The sequence below is a fragment of the Cololabis saira genome, unplaced genomic scaffold (genome assembly GCF_033807715.1).
Source record: "Cololabis saira isolate AMF1-May2022 unplaced genomic scaffold, fColSai1.1 scf032, whole genome shotgun sequence".
NCBI lineage: Eukaryota > Metazoa > Chordata > Actinopteri > Beloniformes > Belonidae > Cololabis > Cololabis saira.
In genome coordinates, this window is record NW_026906196.1 from 460,001 (window position 1) to 473,858 (window position 13,858).

The 13,858-nt window shown below is 43.3% G+C and overlaps 22 non-coding genes across 22 annotated transcripts; all 22 read right to left on the minus strand.

Moving 5' to 3' along the window:
* Positions 1-166: 166 nt before the first annotated feature.
* LOC133428961 (5S ribosomal RNA) lies at positions 167-285 on the minus strand. The gene has a single exon (XR_009773934.1). It is a non-coding gene; the product is annotated as a 5S ribosomal RNA (ribosomal RNA).
* Positions 286-6,317: 6,032 nt separating this feature from the next.
* Positions 6,318-6,436, minus strand: LOC133429299 (5S ribosomal RNA). Its single transcript, XR_009774228.1, has one exon. It is a non-coding gene; the product is annotated as a 5S ribosomal RNA (ribosomal RNA).
* Positions 6,437-6,635: 199 nt separating this feature from the next.
* On the minus strand, positions 6,636-6,754 carry LOC133429207 (5S ribosomal RNA). The gene has a single exon (XR_009774168.1). It is a non-coding gene; the product is annotated as a 5S ribosomal RNA (ribosomal RNA).
* Positions 6,755-6,971: 217 nt separating this feature from the next.
* On the minus strand, positions 6,972-7,090 carry LOC133429094 (5S ribosomal RNA). Its single transcript, XR_009774059.1, has one exon. It is a non-coding gene; the product is annotated as a 5S ribosomal RNA (ribosomal RNA).
* A 558-nt stretch (positions 7,091-7,648) lies between these two features.
* On the minus strand, positions 7,649-7,767 carry LOC133429153 (5S ribosomal RNA). The gene has a single exon (XR_009774117.1). It is a non-coding gene; the product is annotated as a 5S ribosomal RNA (ribosomal RNA).
* Positions 7,768-7,984: 217 nt separating this feature from the next.
* Positions 7,985-8,103, minus strand: LOC133429430 (5S ribosomal RNA). Its single transcript, XR_009774358.1, has one exon. It is a non-coding gene; the product is annotated as a 5S ribosomal RNA (ribosomal RNA).
* A 199-nt stretch (positions 8,104-8,302) lies between these two features.
* On the minus strand, positions 8,303-8,421 carry LOC133429053 (5S ribosomal RNA). Its single transcript, XR_009774020.1, has one exon. It is a non-coding gene; the product is annotated as a 5S ribosomal RNA (ribosomal RNA).
* A 215-nt stretch (positions 8,422-8,636) lies between these two features.
* LOC133429142 (5S ribosomal RNA) lies at positions 8,637-8,755 on the minus strand. The gene has a single exon (XR_009774107.1). It is a non-coding gene; the product is annotated as a 5S ribosomal RNA (ribosomal RNA).
* Positions 8,756-8,972: 217 nt separating this feature from the next.
* Positions 8,973-9,091, minus strand: LOC133429300 (5S ribosomal RNA). The gene has a single exon (XR_009774229.1). It is a non-coding gene; the product is annotated as a 5S ribosomal RNA (ribosomal RNA).
* A 198-nt stretch (positions 9,092-9,289) lies between these two features.
* On the minus strand, positions 9,290-9,408 carry LOC133429012 (5S ribosomal RNA). Its single transcript, XR_009773982.1, has one exon. It is a non-coding gene; the product is annotated as a 5S ribosomal RNA (ribosomal RNA).
* A 217-nt stretch (positions 9,409-9,625) lies between these two features.
* On the minus strand, positions 9,626-9,744 carry LOC133429493 (5S ribosomal RNA). Its single transcript, XR_009774417.1, has one exon. It is a non-coding gene; the product is annotated as a 5S ribosomal RNA (ribosomal RNA).
* Positions 9,745-9,943: 199 nt separating this feature from the next.
* On the minus strand, positions 9,944-10,062 carry LOC133429556 (5S ribosomal RNA). The gene has a single exon (XR_009774477.1). It is a non-coding gene; the product is annotated as a 5S ribosomal RNA (ribosomal RNA).
* A 216-nt stretch (positions 10,063-10,278) lies between these two features.
* Positions 10,279-10,397, minus strand: LOC133429301 (5S ribosomal RNA). Its single transcript, XR_009774230.1, has one exon. It is a non-coding gene; the product is annotated as a 5S ribosomal RNA (ribosomal RNA).
* Positions 10,398-10,595: 198 nt separating this feature from the next.
* Positions 10,596-10,714, minus strand: LOC133429013 (5S ribosomal RNA). The gene has a single exon (XR_009773983.1). It is a non-coding gene; the product is annotated as a 5S ribosomal RNA (ribosomal RNA).
* Positions 10,715-10,931: 217 nt separating this feature from the next.
* Positions 10,932-11,050, minus strand: LOC133429494 (5S ribosomal RNA). The gene has a single exon (XR_009774418.1). It is a non-coding gene; the product is annotated as a 5S ribosomal RNA (ribosomal RNA).
* A 199-nt stretch (positions 11,051-11,249) lies between these two features.
* LOC133429567 (5S ribosomal RNA) lies at positions 11,250-11,368 on the minus strand. The gene has a single exon (XR_009774488.1). It is a non-coding gene; the product is annotated as a 5S ribosomal RNA (ribosomal RNA).
* A 216-nt stretch (positions 11,369-11,584) lies between these two features.
* On the minus strand, positions 11,585-11,703 carry LOC133429132 (5S ribosomal RNA). The gene has a single exon (XR_009774097.1). It is a non-coding gene; the product is annotated as a 5S ribosomal RNA (ribosomal RNA).
* A 199-nt stretch (positions 11,704-11,902) lies between these two features.
* On the minus strand, positions 11,903-12,021 carry LOC133429688 (5S ribosomal RNA). The gene has a single exon (XR_009774604.1). It is a non-coding gene; the product is annotated as a 5S ribosomal RNA (ribosomal RNA).
* Positions 12,022-12,220: 199 nt separating this feature from the next.
* On the minus strand, positions 12,221-12,339 carry LOC133429133 (5S ribosomal RNA). Its single transcript, XR_009774098.1, has one exon. It is a non-coding gene; the product is annotated as a 5S ribosomal RNA (ribosomal RNA).
* A 199-nt stretch (positions 12,340-12,538) lies between these two features.
* Positions 12,539-12,657, minus strand: LOC133429137 (5S ribosomal RNA). The gene has a single exon (XR_009774102.1). It is a non-coding gene; the product is annotated as a 5S ribosomal RNA (ribosomal RNA).
* A 199-nt stretch (positions 12,658-12,856) lies between these two features.
* Positions 12,857-12,975, minus strand: LOC133429734 (5S ribosomal RNA). Its single transcript, XR_009774649.1, has one exon. It is a non-coding gene; the product is annotated as a 5S ribosomal RNA (ribosomal RNA).
* A 217-nt stretch (positions 12,976-13,192) lies between these two features.
* Positions 13,193-13,311, minus strand: LOC133429302 (5S ribosomal RNA). The gene has a single exon (XR_009774231.1). It is a non-coding gene; the product is annotated as a 5S ribosomal RNA (ribosomal RNA).
* Positions 13,312-13,858: the final 547 nt, after the last annotated feature.

The following is a 13,858-nucleotide window of genomic DNA, read 5'->3' on the forward strand; positions in this document are numbered from 1 at the left end:
AATATAAGTCATTGATTTGTTGGTGATAATAATTTAGAAGCGCATATTTGTTGGAGTTAAAGTGCCTTAACCATGTGAAAAACACTTTAGGACGTGAGCTGTCGCTGTTACCACGTTGAAATTTGTGTGGGTAGATTAAGCGAGAGCGCTCTCTGCTGGTTGAAAAAGCTTACAGCACCTGGTATTCCCAGGTGGTCTCCCATCCAAGTACTAACCAGGCCCGACCCTGCTTAGCTTCCGAGATCAGACGAGATCTGGCGCATCCAGGCTGGTATGGCCATAAGCAGAATCTGCTGCTTGAAATACCTCTTATATGGATTTGAAGATAAGTCATAGAATATAAGTCATTGATTTGTTGGTTTTATTTGTTGGAGTAAAAGTGCCTTAACCATGTGCAAAACACTTTAGGACGTGAGCTGTCGCTGTTACCACGTTGAAATATGTGTGGGTAGATTAAGCGAGAGCTTTCTCTGCTGGTTTAAAAAGCTTACAGCACCTGGTATTCCCAGGCGGTCTCCCATCCAAGTACTAACCAGGCCCGACCCTGCTTAGCTTCCGAGATCAGACGAGATCAGGCGCTTCTTTTTTTTTTTTATCTTTTATTATGAAAAATATACATTACATTAAAAGGAATTGTTTACATTCTGCTCTGCAACCACTTTCAGCTACATTGCAACAGAAACCATCATGTACACACAGTTATACTCAAAAAATAAAACGTGATTCCAAACCAAAAAAAGGGGGGGGGGCAAATTTTAACACTGTTGAAATAAAAAGAACACAACGAATGAGCAACTCCAATAGTGTAATCTTGAAATAAAGTCAAAAATTAAGTAACACTTTGCCTCCTGTTATTTCAACCAAGTCATTTCCTTCAACAAAAACATCGACAAAGTTATTTCTGTTGTATTTCAAAATCAAATATAGATCTCTTTTTAAGATGGATTTAAAAACTGTCCAAGCATCCACCATCTTTCCATCAAAATGTGCATAGTTTCTTCTCAGCCTGACTGCCAATCTGGCATGGCTTAAAACAAAATTAAATAAATTGGTGTTAATTCCCTTATTTCTTTTACTTGTACCAAACAAGAATAGTTGCTCCCAATTAAATTTGCTTATATAGTGACTTCCCCAATGTTTAACCAAAGTGTGTCTCAGCTTTTCAAAGAACTGAATCAAACAAGCACAGTTCAAAAATAAATGAAAAAGATCTTCCTCCCCTGTCTTGCATACATCGCATATTCTGCTTAAACTTTTATTAATTTGATGCAATATTATTTTTGTAAATATTCTATTATGCTTTATCTTGAAATCATTGTCCTCACAGTCTATGCTGTTGTATTTTATCGTACCACACCATATGTCATTGAAGTCCATGCTGGTATATTTTTTCTTCCACATCACGTCAGAGGCTGGTCTCTTCAGGACCTTTTCTATCAATATACCATATGCCATCCTTGTTTTCAGCTTGCCCAGATTAATCCTATAGTTCTCCTTTTCTATATATAATTCTGGCCAACTTCTCTCTGTCCTTTTTACTTCATCGCTATTTATTCTAGTTATCCATTCCGTATTTATGCTACTTTTAATTTTGTTGTATGTGTTAACTATAGTTCCTTTCCTCATATCATAATCCATGTGTCTAATCATATCTATTATTGAGTGTTCGGGCAGAAAACCAGGTATTACCTCAAACATGATATCTTTTATCTGTCTTATTCCTGCCTTAATAAAGATGGCATTGTACAGCGTTTCACTATTATTCAATAATTTAGTATTTAGAAAGATTGGGTTATTCATAATCATGTTTATATCTATACAATCATACCCTATGTATGGTAATAATATAGCCCAGGCGTTCAACACTTCTCTATAAAAGTCAGGGATACCCTCATGCATATGCTTTTTCAAAGCCATCAGCAGACCATAGTCGTCACATTTTCCTGCCCGACCTATATATTCTTTAAAGAAATGTTTCCAACCATGCTCTATTCTATCATGCAAATATTTAATCACCGTTTTTATTCTAATCGCTTTTTTCTTCATTTCTATATTAACTAATTTTAAACCTCCTGCCTTATACCCAGCCATCAAGGTTTGGTGAGAGACTCTCACTCCCTTGCCATTCCACAAAAAGAGACAAATAATGGAATTAAGCTCCTTTAACACCCATTCTGGCATATCTATGGCTGCTATATAGTGGATGAGTCTAGATATTAGCAAAGCATTTATTATGATGACCTTGCCTTTAAGCTTCAGGCTTCTTTGTCTCCAAAAGTTTATTGTCCGCTTTATTTTATTTATGACTCCTGTCCAAGTATAGTCTCTAGCTGCTCTCTCATCTATCCCCAGATATATGCCCAACACTTTGATTTGACTTTCTGCTATTTTAAATTTGAGCTCACACTTTTTATCGATTTTATTTCCTATATACATTATTTCTGATTTTTCTATATTGATCTTTGCCCCAGATGCCCTGCCATAGATCTCAAAGTATTTTGCGACAGTTTGTGTACTTTCCATGTCTTGTACTGTTATTGTAGTGTCATCTGCGTACTGCAGTATGGTGGTCTTGCCTCCCCCCGGTAACTCAATCCCCCTGATATTGTTGTTGCTGTTGATAAATGTCGCCAACGGTTCTACAGACAGGCTGTAAAGGAGCGATGACATAGGACACCCTTGTCTGACTGAGCGCTGCAGTGGAAAGATGTTTGTTAAAAGCCCATTGCACTTGACCTGACTTATCGCATTCTTGTACAACAGTTTGATCCACGTGGTTATTCTATTGCCGAAGCCGAATTTTTCCAAGACGTTAAAAAGAAAATTATGACTAACTCGGTCAAAAGCTTTATTCAAATCAACCCCCAAAACAATTCCTCCTTTACCATTTGTGTTCATGTGATGGATTAAATCCCTGACCGTCATCAATGTGTCACTGATATCCCTGCCCGGTATTCCATACGCCTGCGTCGGTGCTATGATCGTACCTGCTACACTTTTCATTCTATTGCCTAAAACCTTAGCTAAAATTTTGTAGTCCGTGTTTAATAAACTAATGGGTCTAAAGTTTTCCAGTCTGAGTTTGCTTCCCTTATTTTTGTAAATGATCGTGATAATGCTAAGTGCCATGGAGTGAGGTAATTGTTGTGTCGTTTCAATATGTTGAATAACGGTTTTCATGATGGGTGCTAAAAGGTCGATAAATGTCTTATAGAACTCATAGGTCAGACCATCAGAGCCTGGGCTCTTATTGGCCTTCCCGCTCATTATAGCTGCTGTGATTTCCTGCTCCGTTATGTCTCCCTCACAAGCTTCAGCCTGTTCTATGGAGAGTTTTGTAGACACAGTATTCAGCACTTCCTCCATGCACTTTTCATCATTCTTCTCTTTCGAGAATAAGTGCTTATAAAAGTCTTCAACAGCAGCACAAATGCCAGTTAAGTCGTTTATTCGGTTACCATTGTCATCTTCGAGCTCCTCTATATAGCTTTTTCCTTGTCTCTGTTTTTCCATCCTCAAGAAAAAGGCCGTGTTCTTTTCTCCCTCTACCGCATACTTGGCCTTGCTCCTGACGATGGCGCCATTACATTCCTCTATTTCATATTTAGATAGTATATTTTTAAGTTCTAATAATCTGTCTATTTTCCAATTAACATCATCATCCGCCTTCTTCAATTCGCTATCTATTAGTTGTTTTATTTTTCTTTCCTTTCTTTTCTTACGCCCATTTCTGCACTTGGCATATTTAATGCTTATTTGCTTAACTCCTTCTTTCACCTGTTCCCACCATCGGCCTGTATCTGTCAGCATACTTGGATCATCTGTCATGGCTTTTAAATATTCCCTAACTCTATATTCATAATCATCGTCTCTAAGTAAGCTATTATTTAAACACCATATTCCTCCTCCCCTCCCTTTTTCCCCTACCCTTATCGTTCCTGTGAGACTCGCATGATCACTTATACTGTTAAAGTTGTATGATAATTTACCGATATGATCTATTATATCATTTGCCACCAAACACATATCTATCCTGCTTTGTTTGAGTTCTCCCAGTACTACCTGTCGCCGGGAGAACTCCCTTTTATCAGGGTTCTCCCATCTCCATTTATCTACTAAATTATACATTCTATTCATATCTGACAGTTTCTTCCTGGATGTATCCGATCTAAACCTAGTATTCTTGGATGCATCCAGCCTGTCCATCCACACATTCATGTCCCCGAAAAAGATGCAGTTCTTGGAGCAGTGGGGCTTGAGACTATCAAAGAAGAGATTTCTATCTCTTTCAGCATTGGGTGCATAAATGCAGAAAAGCTTAAACAAAACCCTCTGAAAACAAAACTCAATCCCTACCACCCTCCCGTCTTCATCAATATGACACTGCTTCACCTCTGTAACTGCATGTTTTCTGATTAGTATTGCCACCCCCCTTGCATTTATGGTCCCATTGTTATGAAAAAGAAGCCCTCCCCATAGCTTTTTAACCATTTCTACTGTCTCATCATCCCACCATGTCTCCTGTAGACATATGATGTCTGTATTGCACAGATTAAGTACCCGCTGCATTCTATGTTCAGTTCTCAGCCCGTTTGCATTAAGCGAAGAAAAACTCAAAACCATGATGGAAAAAAAAGAAAAAAAAAGTAAGCTGGACATAATGTATAGCTTCATAATGTCTATTTCTTTGCGCTTAACCCTTTCTTCTCTCTGGCCTTCCTCTTTAATTTATTAATAAACGCATCGCTTAAATCCAAATCTTCCCCTTCCGAAAAGTCCGATGATACCTGCTGCGACTCCTGGGCTGGATCTCTTTCGGCAACGCGTTCGTCCATCGGAGGTACAGGACCAGAGGAGAAACCCCCTCTGGTTCTGACTCCACCGCCTGCTCTTCCTCCGCTCCGCATCGGGATCCCTTCCCTGCGACCTCTGCTGACTCTGGGCCCCGCTGAAGAAGGGAGCTCGTCCATGGGGGAAGTGGCATGGCCATCGGGTGATGGGGCTGCATCCATGCTCTCCCCAGCATCTCCCTCTGCCGACGAGTGGGATGCAGCTGCGCTGCGGCTCACCTCCGGCTCCCCCCCTGCAGTCTGGGGGCCACGTCCGTCCTCCTTCTCCTCCCCCTCTGCCATCAGCGTCTCCCTCTTCTCCTCGCTCTCGGCCGATGACGGGGTCTCCTCCCGCTCCTCTCTCTCCCCTGCCGGTGCTTCCCTCATCTCCTCTTCCACCTCCTCCTCCTCATCAACTTCTGCATGGAACTCCTCCGTGCACTCCCTCGCAAAGTGTCCTTGTTTCAGGCATTTATAGCAGTGGAAGTCCGGACACTCCCTCATAATGTGTCCCGGTTGGATGCACAGTCTACACACTTTGACTTGTTTGTCATGGATCACTCTAAAGTGATCCATGCCCTGTAATGTTTCGAACTTTGTGGAGTAAGGCAGCGATGATACTCCCTGCGGGAATCTCACTCTGACAAAGCGAGTGCCTTCCGCGATGTCAGTCCCAGGCCACACCCTCCTCTTTATAGGGGAGACGGCAGACACACCCCAAAGTGCCAGTTTGTCCAGAATTTCTCCGTCCGTGATGTAAACTGGCAACGACATGAATGATACCACCATCTCGATGTTGTTAATTTCTCTGGCGGTGATCGTGTTGTTTCCGACTTTCAAACCCTCCATTAATCTTTCTTTCCCAGGAGCATCTTTCATAGTCAGTTCGTACTTCTTGAAGGTCTTGAACCTGCACCCAATTACTATTCCGCATTTCTCCTTTGTTATCCTCAGCAAATCCATCGTCGAAAGTTTGTCCTCCCCCTCTATTTCCACCTCAATAGTCAGATCCTTCTCATAGGTTCGGTCGACCTTCTCATTGTCTGCATTCCGTTTGCCATTGTTCAAAGCCATGTCGTCCATCCGTTACAAACTCCCCCCAAACAGCGAAGCTGCTGGGGGGGGGGGGGGTGGTTCCTCCACTCTCTTTTCAGGAGGTTTGTAGCCTGATCTTTCCTTCTCCTTCCTCCACCACGTGCTCCCTGGTGTCCTGCTCAAACAAACTGCCACGTCACACTTCCTGCACAAACAGGAAGTCAGAGCGCCTCCAGGCTGGTATGGCCGTAAGCAGAAGCTGCATCTTGAAATACCTCTTTTATGGAGTTGAAGATAAGTCATAGAATATAAGTCATAGATTTGTTGATTTTATTTGTTGGAGTTAAAGTGCCTTAACCACGTGCAAAACACTTTAGGACGTGAGCTGTCGCTGTTACCACGTTGAAATATGTGTGGGTAGATTAAGCGAGAGCGCTCTCTGCTGGTTGAAAAAGCTTACAGCACCTGGTATTCCCAGGCGGTCTCCCATCCAAGTACTAACCAGGCCCGACCCTGCTTAGCTTCCGAGATCAGACGAGATCGGGCGCATCCAGGCTGGTATGGCCGTAAGCAGAAGCTGCAGCTTGAAATACCTCTTATATGGAGTTGAAGATAAGTCATAGAATATAAGTCATTGATTTTTTGGTTTTATTTGTTGGAGTTAAAGTGCCTTAACCATGTGCAAAACACTTTAGGACGTGAGCTGTCGCTGTTACCACGTTGAAATATGTGTGGGTAGATTAAGCGAGAGCGCTTTCTGCTGGTTGAAAATGCTTACAGCACCTGGTATTCCCAGGCGGTCTCCCATCCAAGTACTAACCATTCCCGACCCTGCTTAGCTTCCGAGATCAGACGAGATCGGGCGCATCCAGGCTGGTATGGCCGTAAGCAGAAGCTGCTGCTTGAAATACCTCTTATATGGAGTTGAAGATAAGTCATATAATATAAGTCATTGATTTGTTGGTGATATTAATTTAGAAGCGCTTATTTGTTGGAGTTAAAGTGCCTTAACCATGTGAAAAACACTTTTGGACGTGAGCTGTCGCTGTTACCACATTGAAATATGTGTGGGTAGATTAAGCGAGAGCGCTCTCTGCTGGTTGAAAATGCTTACAGCACCTGGTATTCCCAGGCGGTCTCCCATCCAAGTATTAACCAGGCCCGACCCTGCTTAGCTTCCGAGATCAGACAAGATCGGGCGCATCCAGGCTGGTATGGCCGTAAGCAGAAGCTGCAGCTTGAAATACCTCTGATATGGAGTTAAAAGAGGCTTGGACATTAAAATAACTGAACAGTGGACACAGTAGTAAATCACAGGAACGGTGATCAGGATGAGTGGACTGGACACGTGTACAAACATACATGCTATCTGGACTGTGAAGGATGAAATTAGACAAATTGCTATGTGGTAAACTATGTATCTTACTGAATTCTGTTGTTGATGTGATCATGAATCTTACATAGAACGGGGCGGGACTTTGATAAGCGTCAGCTTCTCCCGTACCCTTTTCGTCATGTGCTGAGTATGCAATGTATAATGTTCTGGAGATGAAATGTGTCTATATAAACATGCCGAAATAAACGAAAAAATAAAAAAATAAAATAAGATAAGTTATATAATACAAGTCATTGATTTGTTGGTGATAATAATTTAGAAGCGCTTATTTGTTGGAGTTAAAGTGCCTTAACCATGTGCAAAACACTTTAGGACGTGAGCTGTCGCTGTTACCACGTTGAAATATGTGTGGGTAGATTAAGCGAGAGCGCTCTCTGCTTGTTGAAAATGCTTACAGCACCTGGTATTCCCAGGCGGTCTCCCATCCAAGTACTAACCAGGCCCGACTCTGCTTAGCTTCCGAGATCAGACGAGATTGGGCGCATCCAGGCTGGTATGGCCGTAAGCAGAAGCTGCTGCTTGAAATACCTCTTATATGGAGTTGAAGATAAGTAATATAATATAAGTCATTGATTTGTTGGTGATAATAATTTAGAAGCGCTTATTTGTTGGAGTTAAAGTGCCTTAACCATGTGAAAAACACTTTAGGACGTGAGCTGTCGCTGTTACCACGTTGAAATATGTGTGCGTAGATTAAGCGAGAGCGCTCTCTGCTGGTTGAAAATGCTTACAGCACCTGGTATTCCCAGGCGGTCTCCCATCCAAGTACTAACCAGGCCCGACCCTGCTTAGCTTCCGAGATCAGACGAGATCGGGCGCATCCAGGCTGGTATGGCCGTAAGCAGATGCTGCAGCTTGAAATACCTCTTATATGGAGTTGAAGATAAGTCATAGAATATAAGTCATTGATTTGTTGGTTTTATTTGTCGGAGTTAAAGTGCCTTAACCATGTGCAAAACACTTTAGGACGTGAGCTGTCGCTGTTACCACGTTGAAATATGTGTGGTTAGATTAAGCGAGAGCGCTCTCTGCTGGTTGAAAAAGCTTACAGCACCTGGTATTCCCAGGCGGTCTCCCATCCAAGTACTGACCAGGCCCGACCCTGCTTAGCTTCCGAGATCAGACGAGATCGGGCGCATCCAGGCTGGTATGGCCTTAAGCAGAAGCTGCAGCTTGAAATACGTCTGATATGGAGTTGAAGATAAGTCATAATATAAGTCATTGATTTGTTGGTGATAATAATTTAGAAGCGCTTATTTGTTGGAGTTAAAGTGCCTTAACCATGTGCAAAACACTTTAGGACGTGAGCTGTCGCTGTTACCACGTTGAAATATGTGTGGCTAAATTAAGCGAGAGCCCTCTCTGCTGGTGGAAAAAGCTTACAGCACCTGGTATTCCCAGGCGGTCTCCCATCCAAGTACTAACCAGGCCCGACCCTGCTTAGCTTCCGAGATCAGACGAGTTCGGGCGCATCCAGGCTGGTATGGCCCTATGCAGACGCTGCAGCTTGAAATACCTCTTATATGGAGTTGAAGATAAGTCATATAATATAAGTCATTGATTTGTTGGTGATAATAATTTAGAAGCGCTTATTTGTTGGAGTTAAAGTGCCTTAACCATGTGCAAAACACTTTAGGACGTGAGCTGTCGCTGTTACCATGTTGAAATATGTGTGGCTAGATTAAGCAAGAGCGTTCTCTGCTGGTTGAAAAAGCTTACAGCACCTGGTATTCCCAGGCGGTCTCCCATCCAAGTACTAACCAGGCCCGACCCTGCTTAGCTTCCGAGATCAGACGAGATCGGGCGCATCCAGGCTGGTATGGCCGTAAGCAGAAGCTGCAGCTTGAAATATCTCTTATATGGAGTTGAAGATAAGTCATAGCATATAAGTCATTGATTTGTTGGTTTTATTTGTTGGAGTTAAAGTGCCTTAACCATGTGCAAAACACTTTAGGACGTGAGCTGTCGCTGTTACCACGTTGAAATATGTGTGGGTAGATTAAGCGAGAGCGCTCTCTGCTGGTGAAAAAGCTTACAGCACCTGGTATTCCCAGGCGGTCTCCCATCCAAGTACTAACCAGGCCCGACCCTGCTTAGCTTCCGAGATCAGACGAGTTCGGGCGCATCCAGGCTGGTATGGCCCTAAGCAGAAGCTGCAGCTTGAAATACTTCTTATATGGAGTTGAAGATAAGTCATATAATATAAGTCATTGATTTGTTGGTGATAATAATTTAGAAGCGCTTATTTGTTGGAGTTAAAGTGCCTTAACCATGTGCAAAACACTTTAGGACGTGAGCTGTCGCTGTTACCACGTTGAAATATGTGTGGCTAGATTAAGCGAGAGCGTTCTCTGCTGGTTGAAAAAGCTTACAGCACCTGGTATTCCCAGGCGGTCTCCCATCCAAGTACTAACCAGGCCCAACCCTGCTTAGCTTCCGAGATCAGACGAGATCGGGCGCATCCAGGCTGGTATGGCCGAAAGCAGAAGCTGCAGCTTGAAATACCTCTTATATGGAGTTGAAGATAAGTCATAGAATATAAGTCATTGATCTGTTGGTTTTATTTGTTGGAGTTAAAGTGCCTTAACCATGTGGAAAACACTTTAGGACGTGAGCTGTCGCTGTTACCACGTTGAAATATGTGTGGGTAGATTAAGCGAGAGCGCTCTCTGCTGGTTGAAAAAGCTTACAGCACCTGGTATTCCCAGGCGGTCTCCCATCCAAGTACTAACCAGGCCCGATCCTGCTTAGCTTCCGAGATCAGACGAGATCGGGCGCATCCAGGCTGGTATGGCCGTAAGCTGAAGCTCCAGCTTGAAATACTTCTTATATGGAGTTGAAGATAAGTATATAATACAAGTCATTGATTTGTTGGTGATAATAATTTAGAAGCGCTTATTTGTTGGAGTTAAAGTGCCTTAACCATGTGCAAAACACTTTAGGACGTGAGCTGTCGCTGTTACCATGTTGAAATATGTGTGGCTAGATTAAGCAAGAGCGTTCTCTGCTGGTTGAAAAAGCTTACAGCACCTGGTATTCCCAGGCGGTCTCCCATCCAAGTACTAACCAGGCCCGACCCTGCTTAGCTTCCGAGATCAGACGAGATCGGGCGCATCCAGGCTGGTATGGCCGTAAGCAGAAGCTGCAGCTTGAAATATCTCTTATATGGAGTTGAAGATAAGTCATAGCATATAAGTCATTGATTTGTTGGTTTTATTTGTTGGAGTTAAAGTGCCTTAACCATGTGCAAAACACTTTAGGACGTGAGCTGTCGCTGTTACCACGTTGAAATATGTGTGGGTAGATTAAGCGAGAGCGCTCTCTGCTGGTGAAAAAGCTTACAGCACCTGGTATTCCCAGGCGGTCTCCCATCCAAGTACTAACCAGGCCCGACCCTGCTTAGCTTCCGAGATCAGACGAGTTCGGGCGCATCCAGGCTGGTATGGCCCTAAGCAGAAGCTGCAGCTTGAAATACTTCTTATATGGAGTTGAAGATAAGTCATATAATATAAGTCATTGATTTGTTGGTGATAATAATTTAGAAGCGCTTATTTGTTGGAGTTAAAGTGCCTTAACCATGTGCAAAACACTTTAGGACGTGAGCTGTCGCTGTTACCACGTTGAAATATGTGTGGCTAGATTAAGCGAGAGCGTTCTCTGCTGGTTGAAAAAGCTTACAGCACCTGGTATTCCCAGGCGGTCTCCCATCCAAGTACTAACCAGGCCCAACCCTGCTTAGCTTCCGAGATCAGACGAGATCGGGCGCATCCAGGCTGGTATGGCCGAAAGCAGAAGCTGCAGCTTGAAATACCTCTTATATGGAGTTGAAGATAAGTCATAGAATATAAGTCATTGATCTGTTGGTTTTATTTGTTGGAGTTAAAGTGCCTTAACCATGTGGAAAACACTTTAGGACGTGAGCTGTCGCTGTTACCACGTTGAAATATGTGTGGGTAGATTAAGCGAGAGCGCTCTCTGCTGGTTGAAAAAGCTTACAGCACCTGGTATTCCCAGGCGGTCTCCCATCCAAGTACTAACCAGGCCCGATCCTGCTTAGCTTCCGAGATCAGACGAGATCGGGCGCATCCAGGCTGGTATGGCCGTAAGCTGAAGCTCCAGCTTGAAATACTTCTTATATGGAGTTGAAGATAAGTATATAATACAAGTCATTGATTTGTTGGTGATAATAATTTAGAAGCGCTTATTTGTTGGAGTTAAAGTGCCTTAACCATGTGCAAAACACTTTAGGACGTGAGCTGTCGCTGTTACCACGTTGAAATATGTGTGGGTAGATTAAGCGAGAGCGTTCTCTGCTGGTTGAAAAAGCTTACAGCACCTGGTACTCCCAGGCAGTCTCCCATCCAAGTACTAACCAAGCCCGACCCTGCTTAGCTTCCGAGATCAGACGAGATCAGGCGCATCCAGGCTGGTATGGCCGTAAGCAGAAGCTGCAGCTTGAAATACTTCTTATATGGAGTTGAAGATAAGTCATAGAATATAAGTCCTTGATTTGTTGGTTTTATTTGTTGGAGTTAAAGTGCCTTAACTATGTGCAAAACACTTTAGGACGTGAGCTGTCGCTGTTACCACGTTGAAATATGTGTGGGTAGATTAAGCAAGAGCGTTCTCTGCTGGTTGAAAAAGCTTACAGCACCTGGTATTCCCAGGCGGTCTCCCATCCAAGTACTAACCAGGCCCGACGCTGCTTAGCTTCCGAGATCAGACGAGATCGGGCGCATCCAGGCTGGTATGGCCGTAAGCAGAAGCTGCAGCTTGAAATACCTCTTATATGGAGTTGAAGATAAGTCATAGAATATAAGTCATTGATTTTTTGGTTTTATTTGTTGGAGTTAAAGTGCCTTAACTATGTGCAAAACACTTTAGGACGTGAGCTGTCGCTGTTACCACGTTGAAATATGTGTGGGTAGATTAAGCGAGAGCGTTCTCTGCTGGTTGAAAAAGCTTACAGCACCTGGTACTCCCAGGCAGTCTCCCATCCAAGTACTAACCAAGCCCGACCCTGCTTAGCTTCCGAGATCAGACGAGATCAGGCGCATCCAGGCTGGTATGGCCGTAAGCAGAAGCTGCAGCTTGAAATACTTCTTATATGGAGTTGAAGATAAGTCATAGAATATAAGTCCTTGATTTGTTGGTTTTATTTGTTGGAGTTAAAGTGCCTTAACTATGTGCAAAACACTTTAGGACGTGAGCTGTCGCTGTTACCACGTTGAAATATGTGTGGGTAGATTAAGCGAGAGCGTTCTCTGCTGGTTGAAAAAGCTTACAGCACCTGGTATTCCCAGGCGGTCTCCCATCCAAGTACTAACCAGGCCCGACGCTGCTCAGCTTCCGAGATCAGACGAGATCGGGCGCATCCAGGCTGGTATGGCCGTAAGCAGAAGCTGCAGCTTGAAATACCTCTTATATGGAGTTGAAGATAAGTCATAGAATATAAGTCATTGATTTGTTGGTTTTATTTGTTGGAGTTAAAGTGCCTTAACCATGTGCAAAACACTTTAGGACGTGAGCTGTCGCTGTTACCACGTTGAAATATGTGTGGGTAGATTAAGCGAGAGCACTCTCTGCTGGTTGAAAAAGCTTACAGCACCTGGTATTCCCAGGCGGTCTCCCATCCAAGTACTAACCAGGCCCGACCCTGCTTAGCTTCCTAGATCAGATGAGATCGGGCGCATCCAGGCTGGTATGGCCGTAAGCTGAAGCTGCAGCTTGAAATACTTCTTATATGGAGTTGAAGATAAGTCATATAATACAAGTCATTGATTTGTTGGTGATAATAATTTAGAAGCGCTTATTTGTTGGAGTTAAAGTGCCTTAACCATGTGCAAAACACTTTAGGACGTGAGCTGTCGCTGTTACCACGTTGAAATATGTGTGGGTAGATTAAGCTAGAGGGTTCTCTGCTGGTTGAAAAAGCTTACAGCACCTGGTATTCCCAGGCGGTCTCCCATCCAAGTACTAACCAGGCCCGACCCTGCTTAGCTTCCGAGATCAGACGAGATCGGGCGCATCCAGGCTGGTATGGCCGTAAGCAGAAGCTGCAGCTTGAAATACCTCTTATATGGAGTTGAAGATAAGTCATAGAATATAAGTCATTGATTTTTTGGTTTTATTTGTTTGAGTTAAAGTGCCTTAACCATGTGCAAAACACTTTAGGACGTGAGCTGTCGCTGTTACCACGTTGAAATATGTGTGGGTAGATTAAGCGAGAGCGCTTTCTGCTGGTTGAAAATGCTTACAGCACCTGGTATTCCCAGGCGGTCTCCCATCCAAGTACTAACCATTCCCGACCCTGCTTAGCTTCCGAGATCAGACGAGATCGGGCGCATCTTTTTTTTTTTTTTTGTCTTTTATTATGAAAATATATTTACAAAAAAAAATATATTTTTGTTTACAGTATCCATTTCCAACACATTTTCCTCTCTCTGTGACATTTACACTCAGGTCCTTTTTTCAAAAGAAAAGAAAAACAACATCAGCACTCGAATTACAAAAACAAACCTGATTTGCACATAGTGGCATTTCAAAACCCAGCATCATTCGTTCAGCCATCCCACAGGGTGAAAAATCATTCCAACTA